At 43.8% G+C, this 26,697-nt stretch overlaps 1 long non-coding RNA gene across 1 annotated transcript in view; it reads left to right on the top strand.

Moving 5' to 3' along the window:
• Positions 1-22,777, top strand: part of LOC128328307 (uncharacterized) — a 45,325-nt gene extending 22,548 nt beyond the window's left edge. The window contains exon 2 of the long non-coding RNA XR_008309132.1: positions 20,485-22,777. This is a non-coding gene — a long non-coding RNA (uncharacterized LOC128328307). The remainder of the gene's footprint in view (positions 1-20,484) is intronic.
• The last annotated feature ends 3,920 nt before the right edge of the window (positions 22,778-26,697 follow it).

The following is a 26,697-nucleotide window of genomic DNA, read 5'->3' as shown; positions in this document are numbered from 1 at the left end:
GATATGGCTTCTAACAAATGTATATAACAAAAACGCTCTGTTTGGGGTCATTACTGTTTATAAGAATACTTTTATGCTTCAGATGACTGTGACCTGGAAAATCATAGAGAAATTAACACATTTTATTTCCAAAATAAAACAAAAGCTGTGATTAATTAGGCCTGCCAAAATGTTTGGATACAGTTCAAATGGGAGATTAGTTCTCTTAAGCCACCTTCTTACAACCGGCTCTGTGATGCCGTTTATCCTTCATTAGGTCACTTGATTAATGTAAACTGAAGATACATACTGGATGTGAATGAGCATTAAAATACAGAGAAAGAGAAAGACAGAATGGAAGGAGAACTTCTATAAAAATGTGTGCATGATATTTATTGTGAGGAATTTTTCCTTGGGTGTGTTGCAGGAAAATAATGTTTGGAAGGGCTGAGCTGTTGCACTCAGAATTTTTTTTTTAGAAGAGCGTTTATTTTGGAAATACATTTATGTGGCCAGTATATGCACATAATTGAGTGAATATCCTCCATATAAATGACATTGTGCTTGTGATTTTCTGTATTCACATCAAGCAAGTAGTATGTACTAGAAGTACATGTACAGTACAATTATCTCCCTAACAGGGACAGAAGAGTTACATTTTTACTAGCTGTTGCATTCCCTAGTCCTCCCTATTGCCCACCCCTTCAGCCCCATTTCATTCTCCCCCCCCACCCCAGTTTGTTCTCCCTTGGTAGCCAGCCTTCTCCTTCCTGCCCACTGCCATTTCTCCTCCCCACCCAGCAGCCAGCAGGCCTGGCCTCTACTTCGCCGCTACCGCCATCACTGTCTTTCCCCCCACCTGCCTCCACTGTCGTTTCCTCACCAGCCCACCAGCTTCTGCTGCTGTTCGCCCCCACTTCACCCGCCCACCACCATTGAGGCCATAGATGCTATTTTCTTCCTGCTCACCCCTTTCCCCCCACCCGCCGGCCGGCCTCTTCCCCCCCACCCACCGGCCACACTGCTGCTTGCTGGCATTTTGTTTCCCCGCCTGCAGGCCGGCCAGCTGCCGCCACCACAACAACAATTTTTCTCCCTCCCGGCCATCCCATCGCTATCCTGAACTCTCGCAAGAGCTGCCACACATGAGATTGGAGACAGGTACGCCTAGGGCAATTATATATAAAGATAAGTATGGCAGCAGATCATAATCATTTTTTTATTTTTATTTTTTTTGTGTGGAGGTGTTACGTTATAAGGAGTGACCTTATACTGAGTCAGACTAATGGAGCATCCAACCCACTGTGGCAGGTCTGCACACCATAAGACCCAGGGGCTGGATCCAGCCCATGGGGACTCTTTTATTGACCTGCAGGTAGTAGTGTTCTGCAGCAACACCAGGAGCCATAAAAAGCTCTTGGCCTGTCCTACTGATAAACAGAAATGGCGCAGTGCTGTTGGCCGCTTGAGACTAGATGGCTGCCCCCACCTTGCTGGCCTTGATCCTGGACCAGAACCCAAAGACACCCTCTCTCATCCCTCTTTCCCCTCACCTCTCCCCCTGACTCCAACCCTTGGCCTTTCATTAATTTAAATCACTTTCATTACTTTATTAATGAAATTTATTAATTTCAGTTTATTTAAATAAATAAATGTAAATCACTTTCATTAATTTTAGTGTAAAAATTAATGAGCTGAAAATTGACCTCAGCCCCCACCCCCACCCCCAAACCAAGTCATAGTCGGTTCTGTCCCACCAAGCTGTGCACCCCTGCACTATGGCAGTCTGTTCTAACTGGCAGTTGCCCTTCGGGGTCTCGCACAGAGGTCTTTCTCAACCCTGCGACTTGAGATCTTGGGGTTTAAGTTGGGATTTTAGTTTCTGCTGATGAATAGCCCCTCTCTAACTGTGTCACTTTTCTCTTATCCAGAAAACTATTTTTACAGCTCTTTAAGTGTAACTGGGGGAAGGGGACCTGACTCTACCAGTGAGTGGCCAGCATTGCTACTAAATGCAACCAGTAGAAACAAAGTGGCTGATGTAATTATTAGGGCATATAAGAGCAGACATATTTGCACTCCATGCTTGCAACAATGGCTGGCATTCATTGCTAATGCTGAGCTTGCACAAATACGTTGCATTAACACAAAGATGTTCTAGCTAGTTCTGCCAAGTCAGGAGCTTGCGTTCTGGCATAACAGGGTGCTCTTGCAGAACAGAGAGTGCAAACGGTGGTGCACCTATTGCTCAGAAACCTCCTCCTCAATCCATATATTGCTGGAAATGATGAAAGACATCAAGATACTGCATGCTAGCTCCGGTCATGGGGTGGTATATAAATATGCTAAATATATAAATAAAAATAAATAACAGTGAATGACCATATCCTGCCATGCTGTCCTTTTTGTGCTAATGCAATGTTTGCACAAGTCAAAGGAGAGCCCAAGGGATTGTGCAACTTTGAACATCTGTGCAGCTACACAACCTTCTTGCATGCACATAACTTGTTCATTGCATATGTGCAGTATCAATCTGGATGTCAGCCAATAACAGAGATAATTCTTTCCCTGGTCTTTGGAGACAGGAATCCTACTTTCTTTCTTTCTTTCCTTCCTTCCTTCCTTCCTTCCTTCTTTCTTTCTTTCTTTATTATTTCTCTATGTAAACTGCTTTGGAAACTTTTGTTGGAAAGCGGTATATAAATATTTGTTGTTGTTGTTGCTCTTGGAATTAAAGCAAATGATGGGCAATTGATGCAACTAAGCTCACTTTGTGATATGTCATGCTCTATAGGCTGTAACAGTCTCCAAAGATGACCTGTCAAATGGAATGGTGTATCATTTTAATTTCATACAGTCATCATAACTGTACTGTTGAAACTGCATCCAAGCCAAAATATTTCAAGTGACTCATTCATTAATAATGGGCCTGATCCAGCAACGTTTTTCTTGTGTTCTTATGAATGGCATGAGGTGCAGCACATGAGGGTGCAGCATGGTGGGAGAATCAACAGTTCCCTTTGTGCTCACAAAAGAGCCTTCTGTATGCACCCAGCGCTGTTTGGATCCTAGCCAAAGGCTGCAATTCTATGCACACTTAGTTGTATAATTGAAATTGAAATGAGTGGCACATTCTTCTGAAAAAGCATGCATTGGATAGGGTTAAAAGACTGCAATCCACACACCACATAAACTGACATGTGAATGTGTAGGCTGGCTCCCTTCTTAATTTCAGTAGGTGTAAAGCCGCTTGAGTGCAAGTATTTTGATTGAAGCAGTGTATGCAGGTCATGGCCTTTTTAGCTTGATGTAAAAGATCAAGAGATAAAACTTCAAATACCACACAAGTTTGGCATCTCAATAGCTGGTAATTATTCATATTCTTTAATGTTAGCTCTCCTTTAACTCCAAAATACAATTCAGATGAAAAGTGTTTCTACACTTACAGACAAAAAGATAGCTTTCTGTTGATTGTTCTGTTGCACAGTGGTTTACATAAAATGAGATGTCATTTTTAAAAGCTAAATCCCTTCTAAATGCCCGGAATAAATCCTTCCTGTTTTACATAGAAATGAGTGATGAATGCAAAACCCCAAGCCTATCAGCAACTTGGAACTGCTTAAAATCAGGGATAAGCATCAAATTATAGGTCAATGTTTAACAGCTGAATTTAGATGTATAATATGAACCAAAGAGTACCAGGCACACAAGACATCAAATGTTAAAGAGTCTCCGTAAGATTCTTGTACAAATTGCCTCATGATTCTGTGATTGGTAACAGATTTATAAGATTACAGGGAGTGCAGTTGCTGCTGAAAAGCCAGTACCTTTAATGCCAGTATATTTACTGGCCACATTGGGATGATGGGGTGGGAGGAGGTTTACTAGACACTGTAGATGGAACCAGCCAAAGATCCCCTCACTGCTAGATTTCATAAGTCATGAAGGACAAGGGTCAAGCATGCACATGGTTGGCCGAATATGACTTAGGACTTTGTCCACATCCTCAGGCACCAATAACTGAAATTCATCCAACAAAACCAGATGCAGTGGTAACTCAGGACTAGGCCCAAATCCGTTTGGCACCTCCTTAGTGAAGCACCAAACCGGTTCGGGCACCGGCATGAACTGGTTGTGGGACTGGGGGTCAATTCCTTCTAAAAGTGGGTAAGCAGGACCTTACCTGAGCCTCTGCTGCCCCACTGTTTTTCCAGGCACGGTGCTTGCTATTCAAAAGGCTAAATGCAGCTGCAGTGCTGCTCCAAGCAACCTGTGCACGGTGTCGGAATGCATATAGCCACTGTGCATGTGCCATTTGGTGGTCAGCACATGTGTGGCAGCCATGTCTGTGCCAATGCCACGTGCAGGCTACTGGAAGCAGCACTGCAGCTGTGCATGGCCTTTTGAACAGTGAGTGCCGCACCCAGAAAATCAGTGGGGTGGTGGAGGAGTAGCTAAGGTCCTGCTTTTTTAAAGAACCACCCCCTCCTCATCTGCACCTGCACGAGCAGTTTGTGCACATCCCAACTCTGTACATCTCTTCCAATGATACTGCATTAATTATTAACTAGCTGGCCCAGGCACAGAGCATCTGCACCTCTAGTTCTCCCCCCTCCATCCCCCCTTCCTCTCAGCTCTCCCTCCATTCTCAGCCCCTCTGGCTACCACCACTTTCTCTTCCGATGCCACAATTTTCTCCACCGCCACTGCCTTTTTCTCTCCGCCATTTTATCCACCCCTGCCACTGCTTTCTCCCCACCCTGCTGCCCCTGTATTCTCTGTCCGCCACCATTTTCCTCTCCTCTTGGAAGCTCGTTCGCAAACTCTCGCAAGAGCTGCCACACATTGGATTAGCGACGGGTATGCCTTAGAGAATTATATAAATAGATTAATTGCTAATTATAGTTATAATCCAAATCTTGATGAATTCAAGCAACCCTGCCCTCAAAGTGTTCTGTGAAGGCATCATACAGTATGCTTCCGGGGATTTTACCAAATCTTGCCTGGGCCAGCTTTCAAAAAGCCCTACACCACCTGGAAGAGCTCTGCTTAAGCTCTGCGGGGGACATTGAGAGGATGCACTGCTAGAGCAGAAAAAGTGTCTCTTCTCTTCCAACACTACTACAGAGTAGGCTTGGTAATGAGCTCTAACCTGTGTTTGGCAAAGCATGTAATTCTCATATGTAGTTTATCCTTGGTTATCATGTGCATGGATGGATTAAAATGTCTTCATTGTACCTGCTATGTATATTTGTACTTTGTGCAAATGAAGACACACTTTTGTTTATTCTTTATTTATCAGGATATATATTTAATAAATATATATTTTGATATATATTAACTGAAATAATTTAAAACTCAATACAGCCAAAGGTTTTGTCAGTTTCATTGGGTGAGTTCAGCATATGTTTAAATCTCTTCCTTGGAATAAGTGGGATTTACAAGTGCTTTACTTTATTAAATTATATTTATTTGTAAAATGTGTTAATCACTGCAGTTGGAGGAACCCTGTTTTCTGTTTGATTATACATTTTTTAAAAATAGATTATGCTGATTGAAAGGAGGATGCTGAGTCTACACAATCTAATCTTGGCTGGATTGCAATTCAAGATTTACTATTCAGTTTTACAAAATATTGACTAGGAAAGAATAATTACTATTTTTGGCATTGCAAACATTATATGATTTGTGTATGATGTTAAAAAAAATCTGCTTACACACACCAAAAAGGGGGACATCATTTAATCTTGGTTTCAATTACATTGCCTGAAATATTCAATGTTTCTGTCTATTCACTAAACCCAGGAAATTGATATACAATGAAAGAATTATTTAAAAAAAAAATACTGAAGTAGACAACATAAAAGTTAAAATTATTAGTCAACCAAAATGTTTTAAAGGAGGTATTGTGATATCATATAGAGTCATTGGCCACAAAAAGTGCAGTTTTAAATCCCACTAACATTACATTTCTGAAGAATTTATTCCCTTAACCCCTTTCACCCATTTACAAGTATTTATAGTTTCTAAAAGTCTCTGTTGGTCTGTTTTCCCTCTTCTTGATAATCAGCAATGGCCTGTCTCTTTCATATAATAAATCATTTCATCCAATGAATATGCTGCTTGCTGGTACTTTTTATGGCACCAGGAGATGGCAAGGAACAGTTGAAGATGAAAGAGGGAAACAGGAGTTAATACTGAAAAAAGGGAAAACTAGTAAAAGTTAAAAGGACTTTGCTAATTTTACTTTTTTTTTCCTGTTTGAGAGGGAAATAATTTTAGACATTTAACAAGTTTAAATGGAACTAATAGTAGCCTATGATATTTATTTAATCAAAATAAAAAATGTGCTATACTGGACAAGAACCATATTTAATTAATTATTTCAATTATATTCTTTGTCACCTTTTTGAGGAAAACTGTATAAAATGTAAATACAAAATGGGAAATGGAGAGCTGAAAATTATTGAACAAAATAATGGTACTTTCAGCTAAAAACCTTGGCTATCCAGCTGTTGTTGAACTACAACTCCCATCATCCCCAGCCACAGTTTATTGAGGCTGGAGATGATGAAAGTTGTAGTTCAACAACAATAGGGATGTGCACAAATCAGATTTTGAGATTCAATTGGATCTCGAATCAAATTGCAAAACCTCGAATTGAATCATCAGTGCAGCTGGCATCGGCCAGCTGATTCAATGATCTGATTCATGAATCATCAAATCAATTCACGTGGAGAGCTGGTCTACCCATTAAACCCAATGAATAGACCAGCTCTCCCTAGAAAAAACAGTGCAATTTTGAGGACTGTTTTTCCTAGGATAGTTGGTCTACCTATTGGGTTTAATGGGTAGACCAGTCCTCCGAGAAAACCAATTGGTAGACCAGCTCTCCGGTTCCCCACATTGAATTTTATCTAGGTTAGTAGGGCAATGACCTGAGATGACCCAGATAAAATTAAAAAAAAATCATTAAAAATTGCCTGTTTGCCTGATTGCCCTGTGAGTTGTGTGGCGAATAGCACCCATCATGTCCCACCACTCAACCCACTGTAGTGCCCTAGCATCCACCCATGGAGGACAACGAGGTGTTTTGATTCCCCATTGTTTCCTATGGGTGAAACAAGCTGTCACACAGCACAGCACACTCACAAGCTGGCCATCCCAACACAGAATGAGAACACACATTTCAAAAGCAGTCCTAAATGCCCCCCCAAAGAATCACACTGACCCAGAATCCACTGCAGTCCCTTATAGAATCCACTGAGTCCCTTATAGTGCCTGCGCTGCAGTAACATAATTGGCACAAGTTGCTCTCTCATACACAATTATATCTTTGTCCTTACTTGCAACAGCTGCCACAGCACAGCAGTATCCTTAGCAGCCAGCAAGCACAGCCATAAGCAACATCTTCAGCCACATTTTGACTGAGGGAATATATCTTGCAATGCAGACTGCAGAGCAGACCAGAGCAATGAGTGAAACACAAGTTACTCTCAAAGCCAAATGTGGAGCTCATCACAGCAACTGCCAGGAAATATTATACATGGACATAGGCCAACCTCCTTCCCAGCAGAGGGAGGTTGGCCTTCAGGAAGTCCAGCTTATCAACCAACTCAGCATCTAACCATTAGCGATGAGGTGTCACCATGTCCCTGGCCATGGAGTTCAATCTCTTGCTCTGGACACTGGTCTGCAGGTACAAGAGGAACCATCCTGCAATTGTCACCAAGTCGAGTTCCATTGAGTCGAAACATCCTGAGGCATCAGGTGTTCAGGTATGCAAGTCAAGTTGCCTCTCCTTGAACATATGCCTAGCCTTTTCATTCCAGTGGAAATGGCTGGCTATCTGTGGCACTTCTCCACAAGAGCGGCCATGAGAGCAGCAGGGTCTGTGTAAGGGAGTCCTCTATCTCACCTGGACTCTGCCTCCTTGAGGCCAAGCATGTCTTGCACAACTAGATTCAAAGTGTGTGCCACACAACAGGTGTGTACAGATTGTGTGTACATATTGACTCAGGTGTGTACAGGTGTGTACAGATTGACTGTGCTTGGCTGCCCTAGCTATGTTGGCTGCATTGTTAGTGACCATGAAGCCTCACTGAAAGGTTGGCTCCCTGGAAAGCCAAGCACCCACCTGCCAGTCACCATGGCTGCTGACAGTTCATCTGATGTGTGGTCAGTGACCATAGTCTCTACATGCAGCACAGTCCACCAGGGCTTTGCTGCATGGGAGAGACTGTACACGCCACCAGCAACTTCTTTCTCCTTCCCTTCTCTCTCCTGTCCCCACCTTCTCTCTCTTGCCCTCACATGGTAGACACGAAGGCAGTGTGCAGCCCACTATGGCTGATCCACAGGTTCACAGTGAGGTGTACCCTGGTGTCAGGCCCTGCTGCACATAGCAGCCCCAACATGGCCTCCCTGCACACCAGGTATATGGAGGGCACCAGCTGCCTGCTGAAGGTGGTGTGTGAAGGGATCTTGTAGTTGAGGGCAAGCAGCTGGTGCAACTGGCGGAAGCAGGTGTTATCCTCTATCTGGAATGGCTGATCGTCCAAAGCCATCATGTTTGCCCAGGTAATGAGATGTGATTTTGGGTGATCAGAACACTTGCCCAGCAACTGCACCCACAATGCAGTCAACTTCTCCTGCTTGGGAGCAGGAGCAGCTGCCTTGCTGCCACTAGCTGAGAGCACACCAGGCCTATTGCTGCCAGTAGGAGCAAGGACCCATGGGGTGACACTGTCACAGGTGCAATAGTATCACCATCATCCCAAGATGCTTGGTGTCCTTGGCCCTGCTGACCCATGACCTGCAGACAGCATGTGTAGGGTCATCAAGGCAGAGCTCCATGTGATCCCACACCATGCTGCCACAATGCGCGCCAGTCTGTGGCTGCTGTGGTGGTGGTGGTAGGTCTGCTGGTTTCTTCTTGGGAAAACCACCACCACCACCACCCTTGGTGGGGCTTAGAAGATCCAGAAACTGGAAGTGCAATGACTTCCTTCTGTTCTTTTTCAGTCTCAGACTGGGGGCTTGCACTGCTAAGTGGGGTTAGGGAGGATGGGGAGTTCGATCTGGCTGGGCTATTAGCCAATGCAGTCTGCAGCTCATCCACAGCTGCCATGGGAAACATCTTCCCCCTAACTCCTGCTCAGCCAAAACCATTTGCTGCACTGCAGGTTCTTCCAAATAGGTGAGCCTGTGCACAGCCAAAGAAGCAGGGATGGAGATGACTTGGTGAATTGGTCCCTGTCGCCACTTCCCATCGCGGCCAGCATCACTCCTCCCTCTCCCTGGCAATATGCTTCTGGATCTTCCTCGCACCCTCCCAGACATCTTTGGGGTGTTTTAACTGAAGTCCTAACTAATGGGGTGGGGAAAGGTGGGTATCTAAGAAAATACTGCAGGGTCAGGTGGGTGGTCTATATTTATGCTTTGTGTGCCATACACATAGTGCTATATCATTCTAATGTGCACACACACACAGCAGCTAGAAAAATTAAATTCCCTCCAAATAAAGAGCAGGCTTTTTTTGTGGGGGAGAGGTTGTTGTTGTTTTGGTTTTTTTGCCTGGGAGCAAACAACAATGGGGTGAGTCTAGGGGAAGGGGGAAGGGGATTAGAGGGGAAGGGGATTACCGTGGCCTCTCTAAGCTACCCTCCCAACTTTCCAGACAGTCCTCGTACCTATTTAAGATTCCCTCCCCAAAATGAAGCCCTTAAAAAAGAAGAAGAATAAGAATTCTATCCTATTCAAGGGTATGTGTGTGTGTGGTTAGGAGACTTATCAGTCTGAAGTCTTCTCCTTTTGCTGCAGGCAACCAGGCCAAGCAGCACATACTGGCACTCAACAGCTGGTGGGAGAGTAGTTGGGCATCATGGGGTGGGCACCCAGCCACCCCAAACAATCAGAAAATAAAAAGTGGCAGGGGGAGGAATTTTTAAAAAATGGCAGCACCTAGTTAAGTAACTGTGTGCTGGTACTATTTAAAATAAAACAGCAATTGGTACTGCAAAAGGAAAGCAACAAAAAGGGAGATAGAGATAGGCAGAAGGGACAGGCTCTGTCTTCCCAGCAGTCCACACAGACCTAGCACAGCACAGTGTGCTGCAGTGATCAGCTCAGCTTAGTGATTCAGCAGTGATTTCAGCTCAGCAAGAATCCTCACACTGAGCAGGCAACTGGCAGAATCCCAGAGCAGGCAGCAGAATCCGGCAGCAGAAGTCCTCTTCCTCCTCCTCGAAGGCAGAATAGGCAGTGCCAGGCTGCTCAGAGAGTCCCCTTATGTACCTTTTGAAAATTCCTTCTTCTGCCTCCCTCCGATCCCTATCCCTCTTTCTGCCTCCCCCTCCTCTCCCCCCCGCATTCAATGGGGCACAGTTGCCCCCTGAAAACACTTGATTTCAATCATAACAAGCCAAGCAAGAAAATTATGTTGGAGTGGAGATGAGGGGAGTGAAGACCACAAGTTTAGTATTAGAGCTGGTTCTATAAGTCATCAAAATCTCTCCTCCCAAAAATATTGCTTACATGGTGTGCCAGTATAGGGGAAAAATATTTTTGATGTTTCTTCCCCTTAAAAAGATGGGAGAGCAAGGGAAAAGGGAGTGAACAATGCCTGTTTTCTGCTAAATTTGTCTTTTCACTTTAGTAACAGCTGAGAATAATTTCTGTAAGGGCTGGTGAAATCTCTTGAAAATAAAGGGCAACCATTATTACACTTGAAGGATTTAACTTGCATCTCTGAGGTAGATTGGGCCTATTCCCCTATGTCATGTAGGCCTCAACTGCTTAACAGTGGTAGTGTTGCTGCTTCTATTTGGCAGTGGCCCTTCATTTTACTTCAGAACTGCTAGGTCTCGGAGCTCCTATCTGGCTTTTGCAGACCTCCAACTTTGTACCTCATAAGCAGAAGGGGCTGCTGAATTCCCTGCATGGGCCAGGGGGCCCAGGACTTTTAGGTATGAAAGACAGACATCCAACAGGCGCAACTTTACCATATGAGGGTGGAAAGAGCACCTGCTGATAGTTTCCCTTATGCTGGCATGCCATATAAGAGAGTGATTTTGCCAAGATGGGAGGTGTTGTTTAGCTTTTTGTTTAGTTATAAAACTAGCTCTAATACTAACCTAGTGGTCTTCACTCCCATCATCTTCACTCCTGTTAAAGTGCTCACACCATCCCTTCTCCACACAGTTGCTCCCCTTTTTAAAAAGGGGCAGAGGGGAAACAAATAAAAATAATAATAATAATACATTATTGGAGGATAATAAATATTTTATAATTTATTTATACTGACACACAGACAAAACGGATTTCTCACTCAACACCTTTTCTCTTCACATTGCGCATATACCTAGCTTTCTGTCATTTCTTCTCGTATTCCACCCCTCACCCCCGCCCTGTGTTTTTTGTGGTGGTCTTACACAGTGGTGCTATACACCACTTGTACCTTCTGGATTTTTCAAAATCATGGTTATCTGGGGTTAAATTACCGCAGGAAACTTCACTCCATACTCAGAATAATCAGACCTCAAAGACAAAAAGCACCAATGATGTCACAGCACAGTCAACATGGTGTTAAGAGAACTACTCCTGGGGAATTGGCATACACCCCTGGTCAGTGGTGCTCATACCCCTGGACTTCGGGGCTGAAGTCCAGGGCCTCCACACCACCTGGGCCCCCCAAATCTGTCTTGGATGGTGTCATAGCCACTGGCCCATACTGCGCCAAGCAGCTGAGTATGACTATGACCTATGCCAAGTGCTTTAGAGATAGGGAGGAGTGGAGAAAGAAATATGTGGGATGGGAATATGTTAAGTTGTATGTTGAAATGTTTCTGCAAATGCATATTTGCACAAATATACCTGGGAAAGTAACTTGCCTAGGGAGCAAGAGGTTGCTGGTTTGAATCTCTGCTGGTATGTTTCCCAGATCGGGCAGCAGTGATATAGAAAGATGCTGAAAGGCATCATCTCATACTGCACAGGAGATGGCAATTGTAAACCCCTCCTGTATTCTACCAAAGAAAACCACATGGCTCTGTGGTCACCAGGAGTCGATACCAACTCGACAGCACAACTTTACCTTGACCTGTTTTATATTCTTATATTCTTGTGAGTCCAATTGCTGCTTGTGCCCTCAAGTACCCATGTGTTAAAAATACTGTGTGTCACAGTGTGTGTGTGTGTGTGTGTGTGTGTGTGCATGCATGCATAGGGCGATGATGCTTAACTTGCAGCTGAGGGGGTGTCCAGAGGGGGGAGGCCTCCAACGGCCTTTAGGTCCAGATCCAAAATTACCTATGTGCACCCCTGCCCCTGGCTATGTTTTAGGTTTGTGTAGGGGAAATGAGCAAACTTGAATGCAGCAGTCCACCTCAGAATAAATGTGTGCAAAGCTTTGGTCACAGGTAAAACTAAACAGAGAGGTTAAGAGTTCCAAAATAGAATCATATTTATTAGAGGCTTATGAGGCACAGGAAACAAAATAATGATTAGTAAGCAAAAATATTTAAATAACAAATAAATACTAGCAAAACTAAGAGATTAAAAAGACTAAGTTACAGCTCACAAGAAAGCAATTTGGCTTGAGTTTCCAAATTAAGTTAACTCAAGGCTGGCTAGAGAGAGAAACAATCTTTGGAGAGCAGTGGAGGATTAATGTGTAGGCAAAGTGAGCACTTGTCTATGGCAGCAAATTCTGAGGAGCGGCAAACATCCTGCTCAGTGCATTAATGTATCATTCTGCGCTTCATCTTCCCTCTAATTGATACCTCTTGCCTTCTTTTCTCTGCTATTTCACCCCTCCAACACCCCACCCATGCTGCCACTCCGGCCACCGCCTCCAGCTGCGATTAAGTGCCGGTCTAGGGGGTGCTCTGAGTTCCTGTGGCCACTGGCTAGCACTTTGGGAGTGGCATGCAGAGCAAGAAAGAGAGTAGGGCTATGTTACGTGTCAGGATTCCTCCTTCCCACCTATTCCAGCTCCGTGCTGGGGTCTCAGCTTTGGCTGGCAGGCAGCCTGAAGGTGGCTGAAGCGGGAGCAGAGAGATGCGTGGCTCCCTTGCATATGGAGCAGTTGGCCCGCCTGGCAGGTGCAAAGCGCTTCCTGACAGATCTCACGTTGTGCTTGGCTGGGGAGGAGGGTGGGGCTGGTAGAGTGTTAGATTTGTTAGGCTGGGCAGTTCTTGAATTGCTCCTCCTGGCCCAAGGGAAGCCAAGGAGAACCCGGGTTGCTTGCGACTGCTCTTGGGGCATGAAGAACCTCTCTGGAACAGAGTCTACTGTAGCCACCTTTCCTGTGGGGTTGCATCTTTACTCTCCACACCCCCATGCATAGGGTGCCTTTGTATTTGCAGTTACCCATTGGCTGTGGTGATTTTGTTTGCACTTCCACTAGGTGGAGTGATCTGGGTGATTTCGAAAAAGGAATTAAGCGGAGCTCACTGGCCAGCTGAATGAGGTAGGCAAAGCCTACTGCTGGGGAAAGGTTGATGGCTTAAAAACTGTCTCACAAGGGGTGTCTCACAAGGGGTGCAGTGGATAAACTGAAGCATCTCCCTGCCATCCCTGCTACACCTTCTTCCCCAAACCTAGCCAGGCAACGTCTCTGATGCACCCCCCCTTCATCCTCTCGCATGCTTTCTCCACCAAGGATCCAGAAGCAGGAAAGCTCATGCCACCCTGAGAAGCAGGAAAGCTCATGCCACCCCGAAAGCTCATGCCACCTCACTCTCTTTGGAGACCCCGGCAGGAAGGCAACATGCTGAGGAGGAAGAGGTGGAAAGGGCAGTAGGAGCAGCTGAGGTGGTGTTGGAGGGGCAAAATAGCAGGAAAAAGAAGGCGAGAGGTATCAGTTAGAGGGAAGACTAATCATTTAAGAGCTGCTGAAGGGCGGCAAATCTTTAGTTGCCTATGGGCAGCAAAAAGCTTAATCCAACCCTGTTGGATAGAACAACTTTGGACTTTAGAAGAAGAGGGGAGGGGAGTGAGAGGTTTGAGAAAAGGGGTTAGCTACTACCTAAATCCACCCAGTGGAGTGTTTGGACCCTTGTAGCTCAGTTGATTCCAAGAGACCTCTCTCCTCTGGGGTAGGCAGGAAGGCAAAAGGCAGGAGCAGGAACCTAGGGACCAGGTAGGGGTCTGGGAACCAGGCAAAATCCAAAGTGGGCCTGATCTCAGGAGAACAGGATCTCATAGTCAAGAGTGCTGTGTAGACCAGGCTAGGAAAGAGGGCCAGTCTGGAGGCAACAAGCAAGACTTGTTGAGAATCAGGGCACGGCGAGATGGAGGTGCCAATGCTAAGACTTATGATAGGCAGCTGGTGAATCTGAGGAAGAAACACCTGGTGAATCCAAGGGAGATACACACCAATTGATTTTTAATAACAAAAATCTTGTCTGGGCTATTATTTATTGATTGATTGATTTGATTTGATTTTTATACCGCCCTTCCGAGCAGTATTATGTCGATCACACCTTGAAAAGGTGGACAACAGGGACAAAGCCCAGTATACATCATTATCCTGTTCAAATTTGCTGAGTGTACTTCCTTTCTTCCTTTCAGTACAAAGGGTAAATAAGTCCGGAAAGATATGTGTAGGGCGAAATGTAATGAGCACATCAGGGCTTATCTTGTGTCTTTTTAGATTCCTTTGAGAGTGATTAGGAATGTTAACAAGCTTGCTTCCCGTGCCCTGAGCCAGCCATTAATATGCCTGTTAGCAAAGGAGGTGACCTACTACCTCTTATTGCACCTTCCTGAGTAAGTGATATCTTGACCTGATCAACTATGCCAACATAGGGATAATACAGGGCTAATTCATGACAAAGAATAGTGCTTGGTTAAATCATGTCTTCTCTGGCATTCCCCACCTGAAAGCAATCAAGGGGGCAAGTACAGGGAGGTTATCCTTCAGTCCTGAAATTAAACTTGACCTGAGAGCCACCATTTCCCAGGCTACATGCCAAGTGACATGCCGTATGAGTTAGCTCATGCAAACCTGTTAGAGATCTCATGGTCCTGTGGGATCTGAACAGCAAAATGTGGGAACTACAAGCCTGTAGCCCCAAACCAGATACAGGGGTGCTCCTGGGAGGCCTCAAACAGGCTCTCTTGGTAAAAATTGCTGCTGCCTGCTGGGGAGCATGGCCAGGTGGGAATTTCAGACCTTTATTTCAGTTGCATATGAGAAGGTTTCAGCAACAACAAAAAGGGGCCAGGTGAGCTGTAATCACTTTTTGTTGAGAAATAAACAAAAACATTTTTAGGAGATATGCCGATTGCAATGCTGCATGATCTAGACAGAAGTGCTTAGCAGTCTGTGAAAGTTTATGGCATCATGCTGTGCAGGTCGCACAGACTTTGCACAAACTCAGCATCGCAACACTTGTACCACATAAACTGGCCCATCCCCATTCAGCTGTGCAACTGGAAACTAGGTTTTTTCAAGAAAACAAGAGTTACCTTATAAGATCTAAATATCAATTAAGTCCAGCATTGTGCCTCCAGCAATAGCCAAACTTATGTCTCTGTGAAAATTACAAGCAGCAGGCCATGGCAGTGATATCTAGCCTATTTTACTAGTTTTTTTGCATTTGTTACTTTGAAGTATAGTGGACAACATCCAGACTAACGCTGCATGCACAGAATAATGTTTTGTGCATGCAATGGGGAAGGAACGGGAGAAGTTATTTTGGCAGTTCTTCCTTCCTTCTGCTTGTGCCTCTCAGGAATATGTTCCTGGCTGTGTATGTCTACACACACACACACATACACATTCAGGAAGCACAGAGGGTGGCAGATGAAGGGGGATTGCCAGAAATTCCGCACCCCCCCATTACATGTACAAAACATTGTTCTGCCTGCACATTGTGAGACTAGATGTTATCTTTGGTCCGTGAACATGGGGGTTCTTCTTATCAGTTATGACTAATAGTTATTGATCAATCTGCCCATCATTAATCTGTTTACCTCTTTTTGAAATCCATCTAGAGTAGTGGCCATCAGCACATCTAGTAGAGGTGGTGCTTAGTCTTCTCCTATGGGAAGAAGCACCTCCTTTTGTCTGTCCTGAAATGACCAACAATTAATTTTGTCTTCATTTCCCATTCCATACTGGTGGTAGTCTATACATGCAGCATTCACACGCACACACACACACACACACACACCCAACACACACACACACACGTGCTGCAATTGTGCTCTAACTAGTTTTAGAACAGGTATTTCATTACATGCCATCTTAGACAGGTAGAAATCTTCATTCCCATCTCAAATTAAGTATATTAGCTCTAAGGTCACCACTCAAGCTTTATTTAAAAGGTTTAAAAAGACTTCCCAAGGAGGCTCATTTCAATCCCAATGAAATTCTGCACAAGCAGAACTGCACCTTATTTGTAATGCCTGGTGGGGCACTTAAAAGCATCTATTGTTTATGAAGTAGTCCAGTGTAAGTAATTTGCTTGGGTAAAAGATCTATAGCTTGTAGGTTAAAGGTCCTGCTGGCCTGTGACCCAGAAACAAGAAATGCTGGTCTTTTGTGTGTACATAAAGTTTGGCCACTTCAAATCTTTTGAGTAATCATTCACATGCTTGTGCCTCTACAGCTTTGTGTCATCTCAGTTATAATTGTTCTGCAACGTTCTTTTTTAAAAAGCCCCTAGCAGGGGCTTTCAAGAGCCAGTAATGCGGAAATAAATGTCATGTTTAGCTTAGCATTTAGGATCTCTGAGGTAAATGATATGCTGATTAATGTTGGCAGGGGCCCCAATAGGTTAGGTAATCAAGCAGTAGTCCAGTCCATTCTCTGCTCACAAGCAGCTATTCTCTGAGAAAAGCTCTATAATAAATAAAGAGGTTGACTGATTCATGTATGGAAATCTCTGCAGATTGCCTGCCTCACTCTGGAAGCTCTGGGCTGACATTATCCTGGGGAGATAATTGTAAAAACAGCAATAAAAGTGATTTGAGTAATTGCAGTCACCTTTTTATAACAAAAGTTATGTACTCCAGTTCTTAGAGAGTATCATCCTCAGGGCCACATATCTTCAGGGTATTTGCTGTGAAATACAATGCTGGGACTCATTTGGATACCATTCTTCACCTTTGAGTACAGGAGGAAGTCTTGGATGGGTGAGATAATAGCTTCCACTCTTACATCTGGGAAAGTTGGCTCCAGCCTACTAAAGTTCATACCATGATAAATGTATTCGTCTTTGAGGTGCCATCGGGCTCTTTGTTGTTCTAAAGCCGATTAACATGACTCTTCTTCTGAGAACTCCCGCTCTTGGTATTAAAATCTTATCACTACCTGAATGCAGTTCCGTAGTACAATACCAGAAGTCTCTCTCTCTTCACTACATCTTAGGTATCACTTTGACTCAGATTCAATGATTGCTTACTATCTAGCATGCAGGAAACCATTATTGGCAGCAGCAGTACTGGCCTGGACCGCATCCTTCTCATATTTGCCAGCTTTGTAATGGGAAATGTATGATGTTAAGGCTAACCTTCTGCTGTCTTACTTTTAAAACTAGCTGGCCTGGGTGCATAGCATCTGCGCCCCTATTCCTCCATGTCTCTCCTCCCTCCCTTCAGCCTCAGTCTAGTCCCCCCCACACACACACACACGCTTGAGCCTCAATACTATATTTATGTATTTATTGATTTTATTTAGTACAGTTATATACCACCTTATACAAAAAGGTCCCTGGTGATTCACAAAACAAAAACCATCAAAACATTAATATAATTAAAACCTATAAATAAATAGGAGGCTTGGCCACTATCAACAAGGCAGGCCACACTGCCCTTCTGCACGAGGGCTGATATTTGTTACTGCAAACTTTATAAAATGATGTCAGACAGACTGAAGTGTGGAACAAGGCAAGTGGCTATAATGTAGTATGGGGGCATGGCTGCCCGGCTACTGCGCCTCAGAGCATTTCTGGGACACCAGAGGTTCATCTTCCACTCTCACCCGTAGCTCCAGGAGCCACCAAAGTCTCTCACCAGCCTCCTTGCTCCTCTAGGGGGCACCAGAAGCTCACCTGCCTGTTCTCTGCCTGCCTGCATCAGGAGGATGGGCTGGTGTCCCAGCACCTGGCGTTATTGGGAAACTGCTGCAGGGCCTGCACTGCATCATCTCCGCTTTTGGGCTCTGCACAGCACCTAGCCCTTTGGGTGCCTATCACATGGAAGGGAAGAGGCAGGTAGGCAGGGCTTGGGACCATGTGGGGCCAGCACAACATTGTTTACTACACACACACACACACCCCTACCTCTGGTGGCTGCCAAATGTTCTCACACTACGTGTGGCAACTATCTGGAGCAGTGATTGTGTATTCCCTCTGCTGCTTCCAGCTGACACTTGTGCTGGGTGCTTCTTTCTCTGCCTCCCTCCTGACAGAGAAAGCAAGCACCCAAACAGTGCTTGAATGAAGCACAGACTGGGAATGCAGAAGGGCAGCATGGCCTGCATTGCTGATAGTGGCCACACCTCCTGCATATTTATTTATTACACTTCGAGCTGCTCATGTGGTAGCAAGCATGACTTGTCCCCTTAGCTAAGCAGTGTCCTCTCTGGTTGCATATGAATGGGAGACTAGAAGGGCTCACACTGTAAGGTATCCCCTTCAGGGGATAGAGCTGCTTTAGGAAGAGCAGAAGGTTTCAATTTCCCTCCCTGGCTTCTCCATGATAGTGCTGAGAGACACTCCTGCCTGCAACCTTGGAGAAGCTGCTGCCACTCTGTGAAGACAATACTGAGCTAGATAGACCAATGGTCTGACTCAGTATATGGCAGCTTCCTATATTCCTATACTGCCCTATCCATCCAAAGGCTTTGGGTGGTCGACAACAGACCAGTATGTGACATCCTACTCATTAAGGATGTGCACGAACTGGTTCGCAGGCCATGCTGGAGGCCTGCGAACTGGTTCACTGTTCCGGCAGTCCGACGGACTGTCGCCAGGGGTGTGTGTTGCTTTAAGGGTGGGGGTTGTACTTACCTCTCCCACCACTTTCCCCCCTCCGGCACTCCAGTTTTAAGCAAAATCTTCGGGGCGGCAGCGGTCCTCCCTGCCACCCCTGCCCCCTTGTTGTTTGCAAAATGCGGAAGTATTTGCAAAAGGCTTTGGGTGGTCAACAACAGACCAGTATTGCAAAAGTATTGCAAAAGGCTTTGGGTGGTCGACAATAGACCAGTATGTGACATCCTACTCATTATAAGGATGTGCACGAACCGGTTCGCAGGCCATGTTGGAGGCCTGCAAACTGGTTCGCTGGTCCGGCTGTCCGACTTTTCCCCCTCCAGCGCTCTAGTTTTAAGCAAAATCTTTGGGGCGGCAGCGGTCCTCCCTACCACCCCTGCCCCCTTGTTGTTTGCAAAATGCGGAAGTAACTTCCGCGGATGTGCCCACCGCTGGCACACGCATCATGCATGCCACTGTGATGTGTGTGGGGCGCACGCACACGACAGCTGTAAGCGCGGCGGCGGCATGCGCATGTGCGGGAGTTACTTCTGCATTTTGCAAACAACAAAGGGTCAGGGGCGGAAAGGAGGACCACTGCCGCCATGAAGATTTTGCTTAAAACTGGAACACCGGAGGGGGAAAAGTGGCAGGAGGGGTAAGTACAACCCCCTGCCCTTAAAGCAACACGCACACCCGCCAGCGTTGGACTATGCCTACTCATTATATGACATCATACTCAGGGGTGTGGCTGGTACAGGCTCATGTGCATGCACAAGACAACAATATGGGAGAGGGGCTACCAGCAAGAGTTTGTCCCATGTCCCAATGAGTTCCCTACATCCCTGTGTGGAACACACTGTACTTAACACTGTGTAACTCCTACTGGTCTTAGAATCAGAGATTTCTACAAGTTCCCATTTATGGAACACTTTGGTTCCAATTCGTGTTGCACATGGAATGAGCCCTCTCTACTTCATGCAATGTGCTTTCCCCCTCCCCACCCTTCATTTGCTACATAACAATTTCATTCTTCATCAAAGTGCTACTTATGGTCAAGAAAAAGAAAATGTGAAAAGTCATTGAGTATGAATGTATTTACTAAAAAATAAACTCTTCCTTGCAGACCAGCGTGTTAGATTTTGCATGTAGCATGTTTTCCAAAAACATTTAAGTACATCAGGAAATTGTTGAAAAATTAAGTCGTTTGTTATCTGCACTGTAATCTTCCATTGCTTAGTCCTGTTGCTCATTCCAATAGTCCTGTTGATTCTGGTGTTATTTTATTTATTGTTCAATTTCTATACCATCTTTCATACGACATACCAAGGGACTTTACAAAAATTAAAATACCATAAAACACCATAAAAAAGAGTAACTTGTTTAGTTTTTACCATTGCTAACTAGGTATAGAAGCACCTTTTATATGTATGGTTATTTTGTTTAACAGGGAGAAAGCAATTGTCTCTTTTCAGCCAATCATAATAACTGTTACTTGTGTTTTTCTTGTGTTTATTTTTAGATTGTGTGCCTTTCTCACAGGAAGGAAAGAAGGAAGGAAGAAGGAAGGAAGGAAATGCTTTGGCTGATCTGAATTCTTCAAACACCAGCAGGCTTAAGCTTAAAATGTATAAAACGTGTGTAGAAGGTGGAATTTACAGGAGCTTGCTACAGCAGAGTTTGTCTTTCCATTGATCTCAGTGGGAATTGAGATGGTCCTTAGAGAGGAAGTGCTGAAACAGCCTTAACTGCTCTACTGCTATAACGGTGAAAGCTGAACATAAATTCTTCTACAGAAATATAGAATGTCCTCCTGTCAATACACATATTGTAAAATGTCTATAAAAAGGTCAGCTGTTTCTTTATTACTGACATATGGTTTGGATTAAGGTAAAGGCTAGCACCTTCCACCCTGCCCCCATGGTTTGCAACAACCTTCCAAAGACCTTTCACAGCAGACATTGCAGTTTAAAAATAGATAAATGCAGTTTTCCCCCCTGTTTGAGGAATATTATAAAACTGATTTGAAGACCACATTTTAAAAGGTTATTATGGCATATATCTTTAAGCCAATTCTGGCCTTTCTAACTTTTCTAACTTTTCTGGAAGCAGTATAAAGAAAAACTATGTACGTTATGGCTTAATACTATAAAGCGGGAGGAAATTGGATGAACAGGGATCCCAGAGCAGCTATTTAGCTCATGTGATAGACATACGAAGTTCCTCTATTTCACCACTGAAGCCAGTTATAATTATAAGGTTTTAACTTTATTAATAATTATAGGTTTTGACATTAATAATGGATTGGATGACTTTACAAGTTGGGAAAGACATAGCGGCAGACATCCAGCCTAGCACTTCACTGGTGCAACAGTACTATGTTCCAAACTAACACTGCACCTTCACATGAGTGGATGAAGGGGAAGTTTTCTGCAGTTTCCTCTTCCCTTTGAAATCCACTGTACATCACGAAAATATGTCCTTGAGGGTCACATGTCACTTAGGGAGATATTTTCAGGAGGCACAGTGGGCTTCAATGGAAGGGGATATAGTTGAGAATTGTCCTTTTTCCTGCTTGCACGATGGCACAGGGTCAATCTGGAACTCAGCACTGTTTCACCAGTGCAGTGGTCATCAAGATGTCAGATGCCGTATATAGAATTCAGGATTATGAGGATTTTGTTTCTTGTGAAGGAAATACGATGGGTGATACAAGGCTAGATACCCCTGTAGTACAAATATTTGCAGTTGAAATATTTTGTTCAGATTTTGACTAATCATCTTTTAGGCTGCATCAGTTGATATGTTGGGAAGGCTAGATAATTGTTGGGACTTTAATTAAATGAGTGGCTTTCTCTATACTTTAGACACTGATCCAAGGAATAGAGATTAGAAAGGATTTTTCATAAAATGGCCTGGGACACAGATTTGGGGACTTTTGGTTTAAACGAATCGAATACAAATGCAACAAATTTTTATACACCATTTTTTCAACAAAAGCTTCCATAACACCCTACAGTTTGTTACACCCTAAATAGGCTCATTACAAGATCATATACTACTACTATATGACCCCTGCAGAATTAATAGAATCTGTCATTCTAGAGTCAGCTTGAGTGGCGTAGCGGGGAAAGTAGCCAGTTCAAATCCCCGCTGCTACTATATCGAGCAGCAGCAATATAGGAAGATGCTGAAAGGCATCATTTCATACTGTGCGGGAGGAGGCAATGGTAAACCCCTCCTGAATTCTATCAAAGAAATCACAGGGCTCTGTGGGCACCAGGTGTCAAAACTGACTTGATGGCACACTTTACTTTACCTTTATCATACTAGAAGGTTCAAGTGTTGGGAAGAGCACATTAAACCACAGATATTTTGTTCATCTTTGGTGAAGTTTTGACCCCATGGTACTGGACACAGGTTGGGATCATTGCACAGATTACAATCATCTTTTTAGTATGGACCTATCCATTGTGCTGAATAATTCAAACAAGAGATACAAACTTCTGTAAAATTTCTGATATTTATTGATTGCATTAATAAAATGCAATCAAATATTAATCTGGTGAGACCTTGGAAAAGAGCCCAGGTGCCTGAAACCAAAGAGTGGTAGATTAAATATTGAGAAATTGCTGAGATGGATAAATTGATGAATACATTTCTCCATTTCTCCACAGGACTGTTTCTGGCAGATAGGTGACTACTATTTATAAATGACTGGAACTTGTACTGTAATTCTGTCACTCTGAGTTGAACTTTGTTTACAAAACTATTTGTTGTATTTTCTTAAAAATAAAAGAAGGAAATAAAATTTACATATTGTCCCTAGTACTGTCACTTAATGATATGGGTATGCACGAACCATTCAGTCCTGAACTGGTTTGCCTTGAACTGGGCCAGTTCGATCACAAACCAGACAGAGGTAAACCATTATGCTTTATGGTAAAAGGGAATCCAGTGAGGATTCCCCTTTACAAGCAAAGGTGTGGGGGAATCCCTGAAAAGTCTTCTAAAGGGAAGCGGAGGGTGGCAACGAGAGGGCACCTTTAAAAGTAGATTAAGGTTTTTACTGGCCTGGCGATGGTCACTGCCACTCCTTGAAGCCTGCTTGGCACAGCCCAACTGCATGGTTTTCCCTTCAGCAAACTGCCCATGCAGCTTTAGCTTGGTTCCAGATTCCACAGATGTGCAAAGGCCAGAATTGTGTTGCCACCACATGAGCAGGTTCCTGGACAGAGCACCATGCAGTTGGGCTGTGCCAGGGGGGCTTCAAGGAGTGGCAGCAGTGGATGCCGGCCAGTAAGAACCTTAATCTACTTTTAAAGGTGCCCTCTTGCCTCCTTCTGGCCACCGTTTAAAAGAGTTTTCAAGGATTCCCCCCACCCGTTTGCTTGAAAAGGGGAGTCCTCTTGGGATTCCCCTTTACAAGCATAGCCATCAAATCACTGAACCGGTTCAGTCAACTGAACCGGCCAGTCACTTTGACCAAACTAGTTCACAGACCAGACGTTTGGTTCTAATTTGGTCTGAACTGAAACGGAACTGCAAATTTCAATTTGTGCATATGCCTACTAAATGAAGTTTATATTCAAAGTAAGAATCCAATAGTGAACTAAACCTAATTGAAAAAATGTCACACTAGATATGTTTCAATGATCGCAACATTTGGATCATTTGTCAGCAGAGCTACTCTGCTGAAATAAGTGGGACTGCTCTAGAGTAAATTGTTTTAAAATGCATGCACCGTGTGGCTTGTTTTACATGGAAGGATCCATCACTACAAGATCAATCACTACATTTTTTACCATTTTGCTTTATGGTTATTTTCATTACAAGACAGTATCTTCCAGTTTTAAACAGGCTTAGAAATAAAAAATAATCAAAAAGGAACTAATACAATGACTGCACTTTGAATGGAAATTATTAAATTTTGATTACTTTCAAATGTGTCCATTTAGATGTAGATGGTGGTTGTTGTTAGGATCTAAGTCTGTTGGAAGGCATAAAACTAAATATTTCCATATGAATCTCTTGGCACATTTAAACAGAGGGTTTAACAGCTTTTCAGTTTTGGATGAATGATGCTGCAGTCATATAAAAATAAAAATAGGAATTCTGTGTGAAAAATGTATCATGTATTTATCCCATTTAACTTTTAAAAGCAAAGAAAATGGTTGTTGAGAATGGAAAAATGTAAGGGTGTAGTTGCTATAGGGATGTTAACTCTAGCTGGTTATAGTGAATATTATCCTGTGTTTAACCTTCTGTCACTACTATCCTGAACAGAAATGCTGGCCAATGTCATCTTTTCTGGTGCCCTGATGAATGAATCATATCAAAAATTTCTCTGAACAGTGTAATGGTTGGCAAGGGATGTTTTTCTTCCTAGGACAGCACAAAATGTTCTCAGGAATGTAAAATTTGGACAACAAGAGGTCTGCCCCATCTGGTGCTCTGGTCTACTTGATCATGTATTAAATTAAGTGACACATGTCTTTTTTCTCATGTTGAAGAACAGCAGATCCACAAAAATCTAGGCACCAGTAGTAACTAGGGATGTGCACAAAATGGATCTTGCAATTTGTTTTGAGCTTGAAACAAAACACAAACAGTTGGAACGTTTCCTCAAAAAAACGGTCAACCCGGTTGTTTCCATGGAACAAATCTCGAAATGTTTTTAGTGCTTTAGCCATAGGGAACAATGGAGAAACTGAAACACACCATTGTTCTCCATGGATAGCTCAACCATGGGTAGCTCCTAGGGACACCAAAGTGGTTGGGTGGTTGGACATGATGAGTACTACCTATCACCCAACCCACAAAAGAAATTGGCAAGCAGGCTATTTTTAACACATTTTCTCCCCTAAACCACCATAGGATTGCAAGCCAATTGGAAGCCGATGCCCGAAAACCAATCAGCCAGAGGTGGTTCATCAATAAGGGGAGGAGGGACTGTGCTCCCCTCCCACCAAACAAACAAAACAAATAAGCTACCAGAGAAACTCAAACTTACCAGTACAGGTAATCCTGTACTGCAGCAAATCCTTCAAAGCATGGAGCTTCCTCCAGCTTCTCTACCTTGCCTGTTGCTTCCTTCCTTGATCTTAATGGCTGGAACAGCCTGCTAATCAAGCTGTTCCAGCCAGTCTGATTCCTAGAGGGCACTGGTCTGGCATCAGCCACTCCAAGAATTAAAAAAATAGGTAGAAAAAAACAGCCCATGAAGCCTGAAAAAAACAGCCCCTGGAAGTGTATTTTTTACCCATTTAAAAATATTTATTTTCATGAATGCATTATAATTCTTTTTTTAAATGTGCCTCTTTCTGGTAAATTTGCTTCTGCGGAATCATTGCAGATTTTTCTCCAATTGAATCCATTACACCTAAAAAAAAAAATCAAGCAGACCATCATTAATTTATTTATTGTAGGTCAATGCATGACAATGTTGAGATACTGGTTATTGGCAGCATCTCATTGTGGGAGAAGATACTGATATTGGCAGCACCTCTTATTCTTGCTTATTTCCCAATCCAAATAAATTCCTTCTTTGGCCTCCACCTCCCTGCTCCCCTTAAATGAAGGGGCTGATTTAAGGTTGAGTTGAATCAGCCTTGATTGATCATGAATAAATTCACGTCATTCATGTTGCAGGAGCCATTTTGTCTCCATGTTTTCCCATTGCTGATTGGTTTTCTGGTGCTGGCTTCCAAGTGACTTAAGATCTCCTTGCTTCTTGATTGGCTTGATTCAAATCAAGTGTTGGCATGGGCAGCTGTGCCTCCATTGGCTGGTGGGAGGGAGCAGGGAGGTGGAGGTTAAAGGAGGGATTTTCAAAATGTATTTAAGGGGCTGTATGGAGCTGAGAGATCAGTTCCAGTGAAGGATCAGAGAAAGGCTGCAGCAGAGCAGAGCAGAGAAGTAGTGGTTTGGACCCACCTGCCTGCTGCCTGGACCCCAGTGAGTTGAGAGAGAGAGAGAGAGAGCGCGAGCGCGAGCGCGAGCGCGAGCCTGCCTGCCTGCCTGCCTGCCTGCTGGGCTTATCTGTCTCTCTAGCTATTTTTCCTTTAAATTTGCAATAACAACTGCTTAATTTTTATTAATTAATTAATTAATTTATTTATTTATTTATATTTAAATTGTTCCAGCAGCACCAGTGGCTTTAACTAGGTGCTGCTTGGAATCTTATCTTATTATTATTGCTTGTAGCCATCTCCATCCCCAGTGGCTTTTTGATGTTCTCACCTGGATGCAGCTTGGACTTTTTATACTTGTGTAATCCCGCACACAAACTTATTGCATTTTGATGTTCCTACCTACAAACCTATTGCTTGTAGCTAACTAGCCCCCAGTAGCTTTAATAACTGGGATGCTTTGCTGGTTGTTTGTGTTTGTTTGTTTGTTTGTTTGTTTGTTTCCTTTTGTTGCCTCAAGCTACACCTCTTGCTGCTGCACTCTGGACTGAAGTTTTATTTTTATTTTTTGCAGGCTGGTGTGCTGTGACTTATGTTTGGTGCCCAGACTGCCCAGGCTCCCTCTGACTGTTTGCATTTATATAGGGTTCTTTTTTGCCTTGATTGTTTGGGCGGGTTGGTACCTGACTGGTGCCAACCTTCAATTCCCCCCAGCTGTTGAGTCCTCGTGTCTGATTGGCTCAAGAGTGCTACAAAAGCAATATCTGGCAGACTCCAGACAAAGATGCCAGAAGGTGAGAGACCCCTCCCCAAACACACAACTT

Source organism: Hemicordylus capensis, chromosome 5 (assembly GCF_027244095.1).
Source record: "Hemicordylus capensis ecotype Gifberg chromosome 5, rHemCap1.1.pri, whole genome shotgun sequence".
NCBI lineage: Eukaryota > Metazoa > Chordata > Lepidosauria > Squamata > Cordylidae > Hemicordylus > Hemicordylus capensis.
This window is presented reverse-complemented; position numbering and strand designations above follow the sequence as displayed.